Below are 18,531 nucleotides of genomic sequence, written 5' to 3' on the forward strand. Positions count from 1 at the left end.
ACCGCTAAGGACAAAAGAACGAAAGAGATAATATGTACTTTTCGCCATATTAAGAAAAACCTTGTACCATCATGTTTGACAAATGGTTTTGAAGTAAAAACAAATGTTTGATTATTGTATCCATATTTTTTTTTATTCCGTAGCAACGCCCAGGCATTCAACTAGTATATATATATATATATTATTTAAGTTATTTAATCCTGTTGCGAATGGTGCGCTCTCAGCGCTTTGACGGTGGCACGGTGCTTACATCTGGCTTGTGGGCCTGCGTGCCTGGCCCGCTATTGTGCCTTGGCCGGTGCCGACCGCTCCACGCGTCATGTGGCCTTGCGTAGATGGCCTGCGACCCTGGCTTGGACGGTGCCTACTGTTGCGTCGGCGGAGCATATCCGGCGGCGTCGGTGACGGGAAACAATGGGGCAAGGCTAGGCGTCCTCTCCCCTCTCTCTCCCTGTCCCGTCTCTCCTCTGGACAGGAGCCAACATCCCTTTCTTCATCAGCGACGGCTGCCGCGCGCGACTGATGGGTGGGGAGGAGAGGCATGGTGAGATCCCCGCAGAGCAACTGATTTTGGCGCGGCATAGACGACGTGCTGCTGCTCCGCGCTGCTTCTCTCCCTGATTTCGCCACGGCGCTGCTCCCCCTTGCAGACGCCATGCCGCTGCTCCGACCTACAGGCTCGACGCGGCTTGATACCACTTCCGGTGACACGCTGCAGCCTCGCGGCGTCCCCAACCTTGCGCCGCCGCGTTGGGTTCTGTCCCCTTATCTCACGCCCATGGCCCCGCCTTCGCCGTTCGACCCGGCCCTTTCCATACCCCGCCACTCCGGCCGCCCATCCCCCTCCTAATACTACCCGTGTGTTTTGGAATAAAAAAAAATAAGTCGCATGTGTTCTTCATAGTATTTCATATTATCTGTTGAATATGGTTGGCCCGTACGCAGCTTCCTGAATGTCTGATATGCCTGAACTATTTGCTGTTGATTTCCACTTTCCTAAGATACCTGAAAGTTTTTTTCCTGTGATCATTGGATGGCAGGTAACATGCTTTGCCGAAGCAGCTGGGCAGTATGTTTCAGAAATGGCACGGGCACTGGAATTGCTTGGATTGGGTGCATGCTTGACAGCGTCAATAATGGATTGTGTGGTGATGGGTTACCCCCAAATTGGAGTTCTTGACTGCATTCAGGTTTTTCTTGCCATTGGGACTACTTTCTTGCACATAGGTCTAGTCTTTATAGTTATCTCTGTGTTTCATTTCCTTTGTTCTTAGTTTTATTTCTGCTTAAGTACATATTGTTGTAAAGTGTATATGTGGATTGCATAACCCTTTCCATCAGTTCGGACTTTTGGTTCAAGTGGTTAGTGCATGAAGCTTAACATGGTATCAGAGCCTCAGGTCTCGAGTTCAAATCCTGGTTTTCGCAACTAAGCGTAAAAAATTGCTGTTGCCCACCTCTTTAGCCACCGCGGATGCCCTGTTTCGGTGTGCTCTTCTTCTTTCACGTGTTGACTTTCTCTTCTCCCGTCACACGCGAGTGTGGGTGTTGTGAAGTGTATATGTAGATTGCCTAACCCTTTCCATCAGTTCGGACTTTTGGTTCAAGTGGCTAGTGCATGAAGCTTAACACATATCATGGTACTGTGACCAAATTTAACAAGAAATACGATTTTCTTAGTGAAATCTCTCGAAAGCTAATGTTGTAAGCATGCTTTACACTTCTATTGCACTGGTTGCCGGAGAATTTGCTATCTACCTACTATTGTTTAGTTTGGTAGTTCAGAAGAAGGCCGTACAAGCCAAGGTGAGCAAATTTTATGGGGAATGAGAACAATTTTCATTATTGACACAGAGGAAAATTACAATGTTTGAAAATATAAAGATGTTCCAGGTATAGGAAGTTCATTACTGGTAAACTCATGATTCTCTTGGGTTTCTGAGATGAATGCCTTTTTTCCTGCAAGGTGCACATGCTCCAAATTAATGGAGGGCATGATTCAATTATGTCCACCGCACTAAATGTTTTGAGGAAAGGGAAAGAATTATTCAATTATGTACCACTGCACTGATAGTTTGAACTGCTAGGACTTCCCACCACTTACTGATATAGGGGTTAGGAACCAAATTCTAATGTTTTATGCTTGAACTTAGAACTATTTTCATGTCCAGCTGATATAGGAGGTACTGGTATTCTATTTAATTGTTTATGGCATTCAGATAAATACCTGAAGGGAGTGTGCGGCCTTACAAAGGAAGTTTCTTCAAGATATATGTTTTAGTGCATTTGTTAAACATGAAAACCTCTTGAGATGGTGAGGGGACGCAATATAGTGTCAACTGAGTGCATCATTGGCCAAAGTTGCATCCGATGTTCTTACACATTATAATATTTGATGACATGAAGTGTTATGCAAAGTACTAAAGTTTTTTTTTTTTTTGCGAATATGCAAAGTACTAAAGTTGGTCCTTTCTATTGAGCATAACAAGAACTCACTTCCAAATAATTATGTTTTAGGATTGCGTCCTTTTCTTCCCTACATGATTAGAAGTATTTCATTGGTAGCATGACTATAGGAAACATCTGGCGAAGCTATGTTGTTTTCAACACTGTAATATGATTTGTTAGTGTTTTTGACATATTAAAAAAATGATGCTTTTTGCATAATAAAATGAATTATTGGGAGTGCTAACTTGCAACGTCGGGAGAGAACATTGCGTATGGTCACAAACATGTGCTAATGTTCCGTCCATCATCACTGTGCATATTTTCAAAGAACCAGTGCATTCCGTCGAACAACAGTCTTCTACAGGTCAGGTCACATGTATGAAGCTGGCTGATAGGACGATTAAATTGCTAGATTAATTGTTTAGAGTTAGAGAGTGCATTTGTATGTAAAGAATTCGCCTTCACAACTCTTAAGTGCTTTTTGTTCTTCCTTGTAATTTTGACAATGTACAATTTCAAGGTTCTCTTGTTTGTTCTGCTTTTAGGTTGCTCGCGGAAAGGAAGCATCTTTGCTACGCATTTCAACAAGATGCTGGCGCCAGATTCTCCAGATAATCGGGGGAGAAAAATGTCAAATTTCTTCCGGGCCTTCAGGTTTATATTGTTACATGAGTTGCACGCTTCTCTGTTTTCCTGATTCTGTTTCTTGATCTTCAAACTCACGAGTGCATGCACCGAAACAAAGTCAATATATACTGAACTAGAATATATGTTCAAACTTGTCTATATCATCTGGAATATAGAGGGACGTATTATAGTGTAGTCCTCTTTTCAGAATTGTGTCCTTACAGTAAGCATCCTAAATATCTACTCATCACATAATTATTTAGCTAGCATGCATTACAAATGTTTTGTTAACATAAATGCCAAACTGTTCATATCGGCACAATTCCTTCTTTTTTCTGGCTTCTGGTACTAATTTAGATTGTGATCTTACGACAAGCTTCCTAAGATGTTTGTAGACTGCTATCTTAACACAAATGTTAAAGTGGTTTCCTAACAAAAATGCCAAATTCTTCATATGGGCATTATTATAGAGTTGCTCCGCTTTTGTTTTTGTGTGACTCTGTTATTAACTTCAGTTACAAGTTCGAATTGGTATGTAAGATAGTACAAGACTATGCATCTACCGCACTGCAGTTTCAAGCTAGCAGTATACTGTTCGATGTTGGGACGAATTGCTTAATGGAAAAAACTTGATGGAAAAACTTGCATGAGATACGCCTAATTTCAGAAATATGCTGGAATATTCTCCGAGGGTTATTAGCGTTTGTCCTAAACCTGTTAGCTCATATAAGTAATTCATTGCACCTGCTTATAATAATTGATGCACAAGCCCTTATTGTGTAGATAGTATACTATTCTGAGAAAATATAGTGCTTGAATTTTTAGTTAAAATAATTTGTAAATATTGTTGCAATGAACTGCACGGCTTATGTTCGATGCATGGTCCAGCGAGAATGTTGAGCTGCAGCAGGTTACACTATCACAGATTCAAAGCTTATACCATCAAAGTCACATCCCAAAATTCCAAACGATCAAGACCACTGTCACCGGCGCTCCGTGCTCCCTTCCTCTTGCAGCACTTGGACTCCATCGGCACTGAGCCTCTCTGAGCTGGCCACAGGCACTGGAACTAGGTTCGGTGGACGGTGTCTTGTAGGCTGCTCTTCGCCAGCTCACTCCTGAAACATGTTTTGCTGCATGAGCCATGTTCATGCATGAATACTATTTTTATCATTTTGGTACACCCGTCCTATTTGGATTTCAGCTTGTTCAATTATTCGCCCATGTTGTTTCCTTCCCTCACTCGACAAGTCAGGTTCACTACTATTTGTGCAAAATAACTGCTACAATTTCATCAGCAACCAGCAAAATGTAGATCTCTTCTCTATGATTGTCAAGTGTGCTGCATATTTATCTTAACTATGGTTGGATGCTTCTTTGTTGTGATCTCAGTCTCATATCTTTTATATATGCATAGGACTGGTGTTAATTAAGCTGGTTGTTTAAGTTATCTGCACCTGATTGCTCATTGACTATAACTAACTATAACAGTTGGGAAATTGTATTTTGTCCTCCGGTCAGCTATGTAGATCGCAGTTGGTGAGAAAGCATGAGGCGATAGAGAACACTCGGCTGCTGGCAAAGGGCTGGAGCAGAAGCCATGGACAGTGACACTAAAAACACAGGCGTGTTACTCCCAACTAGGTAATAAATCAAAACATTCACGAGTGTACTTCTTTTCAATGAAAAGCACGAGTGTGCTGCAATGGCCACATCGTGTATCTACGGTGAAACAACGCAACGCTTGTGTCTTCGAGGGCGAGCGGCCCTCGGTCTCTGGCACATGCGATAAGATCCGGGCAGAAGCTACCATCTGGGCTAGGGCGGGGGCGTTAGGTCTGCGTGCCGTGCTGCCAGTAGATTGGGATGTCCACTGAACTTATGTCATACCTTGCCCTGTAACACACCTCCCTTGTGAGTTGTGATCTTGTAACACCATCCTTCTTTGCAATGAAATGAAACTCAATGTCATTGCGTTTTCTCAACAAAAAAAAATGTGTGGCCGGTTTTAGTGGGCCATGGTTGCCGTAGGTTTGAAACCGTCAAACACGTTCCAAGGGTCTTGCATGCAGAAACATATCCATCGGGAATGCGCTCCAGGTTGCTTTTTCTCCAGCTGTGCGAGGTCATCTCCTCAAGTTATGCATAATTGATCCAGGCTAATTTAGTTACCAATCCACCATTCGTTCATTATTCGTTGATCAGTATTACACATGTGTGGTGGCTTGCTATGTGTTGCTAATTAACCCATCGAAACCGCATAACCCATCCAAACAAAGCCATATGAAACCGGTAATTTAATGCTGGTTTCGGTAACCCGTCCCTCCCCAGCTAAACCGGTGATGCCTAGGGTTAACGTTGTGTGACAATGGCATGCAGGCAGCGAGGCGAAGCTCGCCTGTTCATCTAGTATTAATAAAAGAGAGTATGTAAAGAAGCAAAAACAAATAAAGATAAAGAACTACCTAAATCCTTCTATCCAGGCCTATAAGCCGACCTTATGGATCAACTCAAGGATTATCCTGCATCTGTAGAGACATGGTTGAGTTCCTTTGAGTAAACAGTCAATTCTGCAGAGCTAGACATCCATGTGCTGCAGCACCTCTATTATTTTAAGTCTACCCATAAACAGCTAAAACATTTGGTTGCCATTTTAATTTTTTTCAAAATAGGGGATGATAACCCCGGCCTATGCATCAATTGATGCATGCAACCTTTTATTAACTTATTACCAGTGAAATATTACTAACCTTTGAAGTGGATGCTAAAAGACCGGCGTTGTGTATAGTTATGATTTATTTCAGAATAATACTTCTATATGGGCATATAGTTTTTGGACAATAATTACCATACATTCATTTACTACTTGTCAGACAAAAATAATCAATTTCTTTGAACTACATGCTCAAATAAATAATTACCTATATCAAATTACTAATTAGTTCATTTGTTCACAGAATGTAGGAAGGTGAATGTACGAACTTATTACCTCCGAGAGTCATTAAAAAAACTCTAGGAAATGTGCATAAAGTACTTCATTATGATGTGTTTTAGCTCCCATAGAGGAAAGCGAAAGAAAAGGCCAAGTCCTGAAAGATGTACAATCTGGAGCATTCACAGTCATGATTATCTATAATCTGTGACTGATTACTAAGTTTCCTACTGGGGAAACAGAACACATTAATATAATTACCACCATAGTTAAATTACTAAACAACCATTATTAAGATTAATATATGTTTTTGTTAAAGGAAATATTTGGCCCAGCTAATTTCTGGAAAGGGAAGGCAATTGACAATGCTAGCTTTCGGGAATTTTTGACTATGTATGTAGATCACCAATTTTATTTGAAGTGTCTGCTGCAATTGAGAGACAAAAGATGAAATATTCCTCTCGTTATATATCAAAGCCAAAAGAAATAAGAGAATAAATGATCTGGAAGAACTATGTCTTACCGTTGTTGTATGGAAGTAGTGTGGATTAGTCACTCATTATCGGGTGCAATGTATTCCAACTTTTATAAGATGCCAATATATCATGCCCCAGGCTTTGTTGGTTCTTCCTTGAATAAATAGCTGGCCAACATTCCTTGAAGAAATAGCTAGGCAACATAAATAAAGTAAACAACAACGTTCGGTAGAAGAGCCAATACAACAATTTTGTATTTGATGCCAAGCATAGGAAGTGGGATGATTATCTATTTTTTGCTGATTAAAACTCCATCATAGTAGAAAGCAGAGCATAAGACTTAAAAGGAGGCAGCAGAGCATCTAAACTGTTCAGCCTGGAGGCATATACATATATCACAATAATACTTCATCAGCAGATAGAAAACAAATAGCACACCTCAATCTGCATTCAATCATCCTTTCAATTAACCGAGTTCAGATGAACTATAGCAGAAGCTACCGCACAGCAAACAAATGCCACGAGTTATAAGGGTCAGGAAAGATGGTCACTCTGAGAAATTTCAGAAACCTCAAACAAAAAAAAAAAGAAGAGTGAATCACAGCTGGAGAAGGAAAAAAACGTTCAGCCATTCTCTGTGCAATAGATGAAATTTATTTGGAAGACTGAAACTGTGCCTAACGTGCACCTAGAAACGTTCAGTCATTCTCTTCGCAAGTCGAAAACATGCTCCACGAGTCTTCTGGCCACATCTTTCTGGTGACTGCACAGATTCCTACAGGAAAGAACGACTGAATTCAGTTTTTGGTCCTTTCCATGAAATTCTGCATTAGGCGATTTCAGACTAACAAAGTTGGAGTTCTCATTTGACACAGGAACAAAACAAACCAAAACTGAGTCAGCCAAACACAAACATACCTCAAAGGCGTGCTTGTATCAACGGCCGCGGCTGAGATCTCGGGCAATGCGGTGGAGCTCTGGCGCAAGGGCGGCTCCCACCAGTACACTTCTGGAGCGCCTCCATCGCGCTGCGCTTCAGTGGCCGGCTCGCCGCAGCCAGAAGACACGGCTCCTCAGGTCGTCCTCCTCGCTTACGATTATGAGAGCTCCTCAACGCCGGACGGCGCGGCCGCCAAGAAGGAATAGCAGCAAGGTCCAAGAGGAAGGGGCAAAGAGGAATAATCTGCAGCGGCGCCGCGCGGCCGCCTGACTTTCTCGGCGGCTGCCGCTTGACTTCGTCGGCGGCCGCCGCTAGACGCGGACGTCGGCGACCACGCCGGCTGCACCCTGCCAGCAGCTTTCCCCGGCCAAGCTCCGGTTGACCTCAACGCCGGCCGCCGTTCCCCGCCGCCCAAGCAGGTCGGCCTGCACTGCCTCTTGACGCTAGACAGAGCAGAGCGCTCTCCACGCCCAAACGGGGATGGTGACAGCTAGTAGAGGGTGAGAGAAAAGGAGAGCACTCGATGTTTCCAGGAGGACCTTAGAGCATCCCCACTCGTTGGCGCTCCCCACGCCCAAATCCGGCGAAATTTTCGTCCGGATTGGATGAAGATTTGGCGTGGGGAGCGCCGAAGTTCCAGCCGTCCCCCCGGCAGGAAACCCCCAACCTCGACCATTTGACATATTTCAAACAAATTCAACATAAAATTTAACAAGTTCGGCAAACAAGAGGACGAAAATTGCTGAAACAAATTCGGCGATAACAGTACAATGTTTAACAAGTGCTGAAACAAATGAAGCACACAAATTTCACAATTTTTCAAACAAATTAAGACAGACTAGTTGACGTCGGCGTTGGCGTTGCCTCGGAGCCTCCATATGTGCTCCACCAGATCATCTTGCAGCAGCTGGTGCATTGTAGAGTCTCGAATCTCCTGGCGCATAGCAATCTGGGCAACAAGCCGGCGGGGTGGTGCCGGCGGCGAGAGAGATACGAGGGGTGGGGGAGATTTTGAGCGACGTGGCGGTGGGGTTCGTGCGTCGAGTCACCGACAGATCGGGCCCTTCCCCGCTTTTCACTCGTCCGGAGTCCCCGAGCGCTCCCCGGGGGGCCGGGGGGGGCGTGGGATCGCCGGATGAATTTAGGCCCAAATCCGGACGAAAACGAGGAACCGGGGGCGCGACTGGGCCGAATTACGCCGTCCGGATGGAAAAAACGCTCGTCGGGGGCCTCCTCGGGGGGACGAGTGGAGATGCTCTTAGGCATCTCCAACCGAGCAACCCATCCCGCGTCCCGGCCCAACTTGCGGATCCATCCCTAAAACGGATGACCGCGGGCGTTCAGGATGATCCAAACCGGTCCAAATCTAGGGCGAGTTTACGTGGCCGCGGACGCTGATGGCTGGCCGCTCGCGTCCGCCCTTATCCGTCCCTGGCCCACGTGTCATAGGCAGAAATAACTTTTCTTCATTAAAAAGGTAGCCATTACATTTTTTTAATCTACTACTCCTATCCTAATAAGTACGGGTCGGCGGCCTCGGCCGGCGACTCCTCGCCGATGCGCCGTCGGGGCCATGGATTTCACTCGACGCGGGCGGCCTGTACGCGTGAGGATTCCACTCTAGCTTACAAGCTGGGTGGCGCGGCGGAGGCCTTCATCCTCCTCCTTTCCGCCCTCGCGCCTCGGGCGCGCTCGCGCTCCGCCTCCTACGGCGGCACCATCCGCTTCCCGCATAGCTCCACCTCCTGCAGGGCGGCGAGCTCCACAGCGGTCCGCGCCTCCAGGCGGACGCGGCCGACGGCCTGGGCCTCGTGGTTCTCGTTCCGCTGGCGCATGCGCTCTTGTCGGTCGCGCTCCGCCGACGCAGCAGCCTCCCGGTCGCGCCGCTCGGGCGAGGGCAGCTGGATGAGGTGGAGGGATGCTCGCATAGCGAGGAGCTGGTTCTTCTGGCCGAGGAGGTCGCCTAGTCGGCGGCGGGCGGCCCGGCAGGTGGCCTCGTGCTCCTTCTGAAGGGTTCGTTGCATGGAAAACAAAAAATTTCCTACCGCAAAGACGAATAAATCCAAGATCTAATCTATGGAAAAGCCAAGATCTAATCTACAAGATCGGAGCAACGAGATGGAGATGAGACTAACCCTCGAAGATTCCAAAGCCTACGAGATTAATCTCATTGTTGGTGTAGACGATCGTCCCCGGTGCTGCAATCCGGCAGCACTTCCGTACTCGGCCGCGCGTACGGTGTCGATGAAGCCCTTCCTCTCCCCGTTCCAGCGGGCAGCGGAGGTGTAGAAGATCTCCTCCAAAATCCAGCAGCACGACAGCGTGGTGGTGGTGATGGAGGAAGAAAAGTTGTAGGGCTTCGCCTAAGCCGGAGCAGCGTATGGTGGAGGAGAGAGGCGGCCAGAGGAGGAGGCAATGATGGAGAGGGTGGCCGGCCACCCCCCCCCCTCTTTATATAGGGGGCCAGGTCGGTGGGGTGGCCCCCTTTCCCATCTAGGGTTAGGGGGCGGCGGCCAAGTGGGGGGAAGAGGGATTCTTCCCCCAAGTTAATCCCCCCTAGGGAAACCCTAGGGGTTGGCCGGCTGGGCCTTGAGGGGCATGTGCCCTGATGACCCACAAGTATAGGGGGTGTATCGTATTACTTTCGATAAATAAGAGTGTCGAACCCAACGAGGAGCAGAAGGTGTTGACAAGCAGTTTCGATGAAGGATTCACTGTAAATGCTCACAGACAAGTATTCAGGGGGTTTTGATATAGCAGATAAATAAAGTACAAGTAAGTAAAATGCGAGAGTAATAATTGCAGCGAGTGGCCCAATCCTTTTTGCCCAATCCTTTTTAGCACAAAGGACAAGCCGGTTTGTTTACTTATGATGACCAAACGTTCTTGAGGACACACGGGAATTTAGTCTAGTGCTTTCGCTTCATATAGTTGATTAATCTTCATTGTTTTGATAAGTGTTGTGTGGGTGAACCTATGCTAATGCACCGCCCTTCCTAGGACTAATACATACTTGTGATTATACCCCTTGCAAGCATCCGCAAATACAAGAAAGTAATTAAGATAAATCTAACCACAACCTTAAACTCTGAGGTCCTGCTATCCCTCCTGCATCGATATACCAACGGGGGTTCAGGTTGCTGTCACTCCGGCAACCCCACAATTAGCAAACGAATACAAGATGTATTCCCCTAGGCCCATAAAGGTGAAGTATCATGTAGTCGACGTTCACATGACACCACTAGAAGAATAACACCACAACTTAAATATCAAATCATTGAATATTACTCAACATAGTTCACTACTAACATTTAGACTTCACCCATGTCCTCAAGAACTAAACGAACTACTCATGAGACATCATATGGAACATGATTAGAGGTGATATGATGATGGATAACAATCTGAACATAAACCTTGGTTCAATGGTTTCACTCAATAGCATCAATAACAAGGAGTAGTCAATACCGGGAGAGTTTTCCCTATGAAATAATCAAGATTCAACCCTAGATGTTACAGCGGTGACGAGGTGCAGCGGTGGAGATGACGGTGACGGCGGTGGAGATGATGGTGATGATGATCCCAATGAAGTCCAGCTCGATGGCGGTGACGATGGCGTCGATTTCCCCCTCCGGGAGGGAATTTCCCCGGCGGATTTCAGCCTGCCGGAGAGCTCTTTTCTCTCTGGTGTTTTCCGCCCCACAGAGGCGGTTGCGACTCTTCGCGATTATTCCCAGTACCTTAGGTTTTCGGGTAGATGAAGTACGCGAAGGAGAGGCGGCCGAAGGGGGCTGTGGGCCCCCTCCCCACAAGGCGGCGCGGCTAGGGTGGAGCCCGCGCCGGCCTATGGGGGGCCATGGCGGCCCTCCTCGGCCCCTCCTTTTGGCTGGCTCCCTCTTCTGGAGAAATAAGACCTTCGGTGTAATTTCCGTCAATTGTTGATCTTCAGAAATATTGCATTCTGACGGTGCTTTTTCCAGCAGAATCCTGACTCCGGTGAGTGATTCTCCAATAATCATGAAACATGCAAAATAGGTGAAATAACATAGGTATCATCTCTAAATATGAAATATATCAATGAATAACAGTAAATTATGATATAAAATAGTGATGCAAAATGGACGTATCAACTCCCCCAAGCTTAGACCTCGCTTGTCCCCAAGCGAAACTGAACTCAGTAAACAAGACCACATGTTTATGGAGTGAAGAGTCGATAAATAAAATACGGACAAGAAGCATCACATTAATTCACACAAGATATTCTAGTGAACAACTTCCTCATATAATTCAACTTGAAACAAGTAGAAGGAAATCACAAATAAAGGTGCATAGGAAATCATAATTGGTGATGGCAAACTTCGTTCTTGGTCAAAGAACAATTAACAAATTATACTTATCTGTCGAGCAGCGCTCTTATATTAAAGCTTATATGGCAAAACTTGCATACTCAATCATAATAATCTTCTCATAATCATTGATAACCTTCAAAGCTATAGTCATTCGGATAAAACTTGTACTAAACAAGGAAGAGTAAAAGGCATGATTAAGTAGATCACAATATAAATGGTTTGATCACAACAACTCAATTGCTTGCTTAAGATAGAGGGAAATAGGTTTACTGACTCAACATAAAGTAAAAGATAGGCCCTTCGCAGAGGGAAGCAGGGATTAAATCATGTGCTAGAGCTTTTTAAGTTTTGAAATCATATAGAGAGCATAAAAGTAAATTTTGAGAGGTGTTTGTTGTTGTCAACGATAGGTAGTGGGTACTCTAACCCCCTTGCCAAACAGACTTCCAAAGAGCGGCTCCCATGAATGACGTTATCTCTACGAGCAAGGTAGATCATCCCTCTTCTCTTTAGTTTACACATGTACTTTAGTTTATTTAAGGATGACACTCCTCTCAACCTTTGCTTTCACAAGCCATGGCTAACCGAATCCTCGGGTGCCTTCCAACATTTCACATACCATGGAGGAGTGTCTATTGCAAAACTAAGTTGCTTACTGATGAATCAGGGCAAACCATGTGAAGAGAGTTATTAATGAAAGTTAATTAATTGGGGCTGGGAACCCCGTTGCCAGCTCTTTTTGCAAAATTATTGGATAAGCGGATGCGCCACTAGTCCATTGGTAAAAGTCTGCCCAACAAGATTGAGAGATAAAACACCACATACTTCCTCATGAGCTATAAAACATTGACACAAATAAGGGATGATAACTTTTGAATTGTTTAAAGGTAGCACATGAAGTATTTACTTGAATGGCAGGGAAATACCACATAGTAGGTAGTTATGGTGGACACTGATGGCATAGGTTTGGGTTAAGGGTTTGGATGCACGAGAAGCATTCCCTCTCAGTACAGGTCTTTGGCTAGCAAGGTTGATTAGCAAGCATAAGAGTTGAGGGAAACAAACAAATACACATGTGATAAGAACAATCATGCATCTTCCTTGTAAGCACAAACAATTTTAACTTCAGAATACTAAGCTAAGAGCTAACAAGAAAGAAAGATAATGAAATAACATATCTACATGTATTTCCTCTTTTCTACTTAAACCTCAAAGTGTTGTTGCTGTTGACCAATGCTAAGTTTGCCAAAACCAAATAGATTTACTCAATGCTCCCAAAGTGATACCAATACTAACAACAAGATCAATCATATAGTAGAGATTGCAAACTAAAATAAGATGTGCAATATGTAAATGATAAAACTTCTCATTAATATTCCATAACGATAACTCACACCAAGGGATACATAGATAACCAACTAAAGAGAGATACTTCCATACTGCAAACCATCTTATATGATAACTTCCCTACTCATGATATGACACTACTTGATAGTAAAAAAGGTAAAATATAGTGATGATGTGATACCGCGGCACTCCCCCCAAGCTTGGAATAAACCAAGGGGGTGCCAATACCAATGATGAATTACTCCTTCGGTGGTGGTGGTGGTGAATTCTTGATAAGCTTCTTAACAAGCTCCTTTAACTCATCAATCTCATATATGAGGTTGCGGACCATCTCCAAATTGTGCTCGACGCGGCTAAGAAGTATGTCCGACGGCGAGTCCCAACTCTTAGAGTTGTTTCCCCACTCTTCAGCTTCAGGTTTCATCCTTCCTGCAGTGTTAGAACGATCCATATCCCAACTGCTAGGCAATACTGCCTTGGGAATCCTTTCAATTTGACTATTATGAATTAGAGTGTGGAAGGGGTTGTAGGTGCCTGGAGGAGATGTCCTTGGAGCTAGGAAGTGACGTGGAACTTTTCCTCTGGTGCGAATTCATGCGCTCTTCTTGGGGTTGAAAGGATCTTCCACCACCCCAATGCTTGCGACGGTGACACGCGGGTATGCACGCGAGCCTTCCTCCACTTCTTCTTCATCTTCGCTCTCGACTTCTTCATCCATCTTCTTCCACTCGGGATCTTGAATATCTTCCTCCGAAAGCCCCTTCCCCTTGTTGTTGGAGACCATGGTGCTTCTAGATCAAAAACTGATCCTGGCAGAAAACAGCTCGAAACAAAACGCGACGAGAAAACGATATACGGACCTCCAGGGGTCCGGGGGATTATATAGCTAAAATTTTCACGACAGAATGAAAGTACCTGGTCGAGCCAGAGTTGGAGAGGGACTCCGAGGAGCCATCCTGATAGGGCGGCGCGGGCAGGGTAGGGCCCGCGCCGGCCTATGGGGGCACGCCCTCGTGCGTATCCTCCACTCTGTTTCGATCTCGTAATTTTTCATATTTTCCAAAAGTAGCGAAAACATTGTTCGAAAAGTTAAACGCGGACTTTTTGTTACCAGAACTGTTACCTATTCGAAATCGAACTCTGCAGAACTGTCAATTTGACCTTTGATGAAAGCTTCCGGAGTTACTGATGACCCACAAGTATAGGGGATCGCAACAGTCTTCGAGGGAAGTAAAACCCAATTTATTGATTCGACACAAGGGCAGCCAAAGAATATTTGTAAGCCTTAACAGCAGAGTTGTCAATTCAGCTGCACCTGGAAACAGACTTGCTCGCAAGATTTTATCAGTAGCAACAGTTTTATAGCAGTAGCAGTAGTGAAATATCAGCAGCAGTGTAACAAAGACAGCAGTAGTGATTATAGTAAACAACAGGATTAAAATACTGTAGGCACAGGGATGGATGAACGGGCCCTGCATGGATGAGAGAACTCATGTAACAATCAAGGTAGGGCATTTGCAGATAGTAATAAAACAGTATCCAAGTACTAAACAATCCATAGGCATGTGTTCCATATATAGTCGTACGTGCTCGCAATGAGAAACTTGCACAACATCTTTTGTCCTACCAAAGGTGGCAAATGGCCTCTAGGGAATCTACTGGAAATTAAGGTACTCCTTTTAATAGAGCACCGGAGCAAAGCATTAACACTCCATGAACACATGTGATCCTCACATCACCGCCTTCCCCTCCGGTTGTCCCAATTTCTGTCACTTTGGGGCCTCGGGTTCCGAACAGCGATATGTGTATACAACTTGCAGGTAAGATCATAAAGCAATGAATATCATCATGAATTAATAACATGTTCAGATCTGAAATCATGGCACTCGGGCCCTAGTGACAAGCATTAAGCATAACAAGTTGCAACAATATCATAAAAGTACCAACTACGGATACTAGGCACTATGCCCTAACAATCTAATGCTATTACATGACCAATCTCATCCAATCCCTACCATCCCCTTCAGCCTACAGCGGGGGAATTACTCACACATGGATGGGAGAAACATGGCTGGTCGATGGAGAGGCGTCGGTGGTGATGATGGCGATGATCTCCTCCAATTCCCCGTCCCGGCGGAGTGCCAGAACGGAGTTTCTGGTCTCGAGACGGAGTTTCGCGATGGCGGCGGTGTTCTGGATGTCTTCTGGCGATTTCTTCTAACCCCCCGTGCGTTTTTAGGTCGAAGCCCTTAAGTAGTCCAGAGGGGGGCACCTGGGGCTGCCCGAGGCGTCGCCACCATAGGGGCTTATGGGGTGGCCACCTCGTGGCCCCCCTCCTTCTGGTCTTCTGGCTCCGTTATTCTTCTGTGAAAATAGGCCCATTGGAATTAATCCCGGGGATTTTCCTGAAAGTTGAGTTTCTGCACAAAAACGAGACACCAGGGCAATTCTGCTGAAAACAGCGTTAGTCCGTGTTAGTTGTATCCAAAATACACGAATTAGAGGCAAAACAATAGCAAAAGTGTTCGAGAAAGTAGATACGTTTTGGATGTATCAACTCCCCCCAAGCTTAGCTTATTGCTTGTCCTCAAGCAATTCAGTTAACAACTGAGTGCGATAAAAGAACTTTCACGAACACATTTGTTCATATGATGTAAATATTCTCATGATATGGACAAGTATTTAGGCAATTCATAATAAGATACATGCAAATAAAGTCATCTAATTGCTATGTCAATCATGGAAAAGGTACCAACAAATTAATAATAAGCATCATGAATCATGTCTATCAGCAAGATTGCAATGTTCATAAAAGGATATGATAAAGTGGTATCTCGCTTGCTCGTATTTGTACAGCAAAACATAAATGCTCGGGCACCTTTGAAGTTCACGGAAAGACTGGAAGTAGAGATTGTCAAAGATAAAAGCATCAAAGTTATACCACAGTTAATCACATTTTGGGACAAGCATATTATACTAAGATGACAGTTGTGCTCTCAAGAAAGTGCTCAAAGAAAGGATGGTGACTCAATGTAAAAGTAAAAGATTGACCCTTCGCAGAGGGAAGCAGGGATTAACATGCGCTAGAGATTTTCATTTTTTAAACAGGAGTAAAATTATTTTGAGAGGTGTTTGTTGTTGTCAACGAATGGTAGTGGGCACTCCAACTACCTCATCAACCAGACTTTCAAGAGCGGCTCCCATGAAGGACATTATCTTTACCAGCAAGGTAAATCATCCCTCTTCTCTTTTGTTTACACACGTACTTTAGTTTCATTACGGATGACACTCCCCCCAACCTTTGCTTACACAAGCCATGGCTAACCAAATCCTCGGGTGCCTTCCAACATTCACATACCATGGAGGAGTGTCTATTGCAAAATTAAGTTGCTTACTGATGAATCAGGGCAAAACATGTGAAGAGAATTATTGATGAAAGTTAATTAATTGGGGCTAGGAACCCCGTTGCCAGCTCTTTTTGCAAAATTATTGCGGATGTGCCACTGGTCCATTGATGAAAGTCTGTCAGAAGTAAATGACAAGGTTGAAAGATAAACACCACATACTTCCTCATGAGCTATAAACCATCGACACAAATTGAGAAGTATTTTGAAGGTTTAAAGGTAGCACATGAGAATTTACTTGGAATGGTTTGAAATGCCATGCATAGGTATTTATGGTGGACACTTTGGAATAACTTGGTTTTCAGGGGTTTGGAAGCACGAGCAGCGTTCCCGCTCAGTACAAGTGAAAGCTAGCAATAGACTGGGAAGCGACAATCAAGAGAGCAATAACTGTCATAATCATGCTTGCGACAAAATAAATTAACGGAGGCATAAAAGTGATACAAGAACTCTGAGGCAAAGTAAATCATCGAGGCTTAATTGACTTTTGTTCAGTCATATGCATGCGTGAGCATGTGCCAAGTCGATTCGAGTGAATTATTCAGAGGAGGATACCACAATGTCATACCTATCTATGAATAAAACAATGCAAGCAAATATTTATGACATGCTACTCATATTAATAAATTGGAGCTAAACATGAGAGCTCATGAACTACTAGACTTTCTTAAATGACATATACCTCACATGAACCAACTAAGCATGCTCACATGGATGAGTATATGTACAAAAATGAAAACAAATAGAGTTCATACCAGCCTCTCACCACAGTCGAGTTGTCGTAGATCATCATTATTGCCTTTCACTTGTGTAGCTTGAATAATATGAAATGAAACCAAGCTCCAGCCACCGGAGACCGCTGAACTCCATAATAAACTTTACAAAACCAAAGAAGAACAACAAATATTTTTGGTGTTTTCGAATTGGAAAGAAGAACAAAAGGAAACAGACAAACAAAGCAAAATCTTTTTGGATTTTCTCATAGCAAACCAACGATAGCAAATAAAGCAAAATAGGAACAAGAAACCAAAATAAACAAATGGTAAAGAGAAACAACAGAATTTTTTTGGTCTTTTTGTGTTTTAGGAAAGAAACAAGGCAAAAACAAGAAAATGAAAACTAAAAGAGCCACATAAACACAAAGTAGCAGAAATTCATCAAATTTGACAGCAGTACAGTAATCGTTTTTTAAGAAAATCTTCCGCTGCTCAACTCGAAAAGTGCTCAACTAATGAAAGTTAGATAATAACCTGGGGAACATGCACAAAAACTGGCTTCGTAAAATAACATTCTGGCTGTTTTTGGGAATTTTTTTTGGTATCAGTCCAGAATCTGTTTTCAAACAGCACTTTTCCAAATATCATCTCCCTCTTATTAGAAACCACCTTAAGAAGCTAAACAAGTATGTACAAGTATCCAGAAATTGTAATATGCAATGAATGAGTGATGCCGGTATACCTCCCCCCAAGCTTAGGCTTTTGGCCTAAGTGGAGATCAATCCCATGGTGCCCATGAAGTGGCACCTCCGTAGTACGACGAAGATGGATCCTGTTCTGGGTATGTGCTGGAAGACGCACCAGGATACGTGACGGTGTACCCGTAGGAGGGCTCGGCGTCTTCGGAGTCATGCTACTGGTGGAAACCATGTATCCTCAACTGCTCATCCACCTCCTCCTTAGAGCGCGACCACGGTCTCCTGTGAACACTGAACAAATCGGTCTGCGGCAAAGGGATTTCCCTCTCATCCCCGTCGATAAACAACATTTTATAGACAATATTATCTAAACTAGGGTCAGTTGTAACAAATTGGTGACTCTTCATAGCAGTAATATCAAGCCTTATAGGAGTTAATTTCTCATCAGTAGGGTCAAGAGGAAGATCTAGATATGCCAAAATACGTGAGGCAACAATTCCTCCAAAAATAGGTCCCTTATTGGATAAACGACGAGCAACAAGAGCACCAAGATGATAAGGTGTCTTTCCAGTAAGTGCAGCAACTAGGAAAGCA

General features: G+C 44.2%; 2 long non-coding RNA genes across 2 annotated transcripts; one reads left to right on the top strand and one right to left on the bottom strand.

Annotated features, from left to right (window-relative positions):
- Nucleotides 1-369: 369 nt before the first annotated feature.
- Nucleotides 370-5,052, top strand: LOC127305475 (uncharacterized). The gene is made up of 3 exons (XR_011756301.1): nt 370-1,190; nt 2,994-3,102; nt 3,964-5,052. It is a non-coding gene; the product is annotated as an uncharacterized lncRNA (long non-coding RNA).
- A 1,861-nt stretch (nt 5,053-6,913) lies between these two features.
- LOC127305488 (uncharacterized) lies at nt 6,914-8,159 on the bottom strand. The gene is made up of 2 exons (XR_007853975.2): nt 7,402-8,159; nt 6,914-7,258 (listed from the first exon to the last, which is right to left on the bottom strand). It is a non-coding gene; the product is annotated as an uncharacterized lncRNA (long non-coding RNA).
- Between the last annotated feature and the right edge of the window lie 10,372 nt (nt 8,160-18,531).

Source organism: Lolium perenne, chromosome 1, assembly GCF_019359855.2.
Source record: "Lolium perenne isolate Kyuss_39 chromosome 1, Kyuss_2.0, whole genome shotgun sequence".
Lineage (NCBI taxonomy): Eukaryota > Viridiplantae > Streptophyta > Magnoliopsida > Poales > Poaceae > Lolium > Lolium perenne.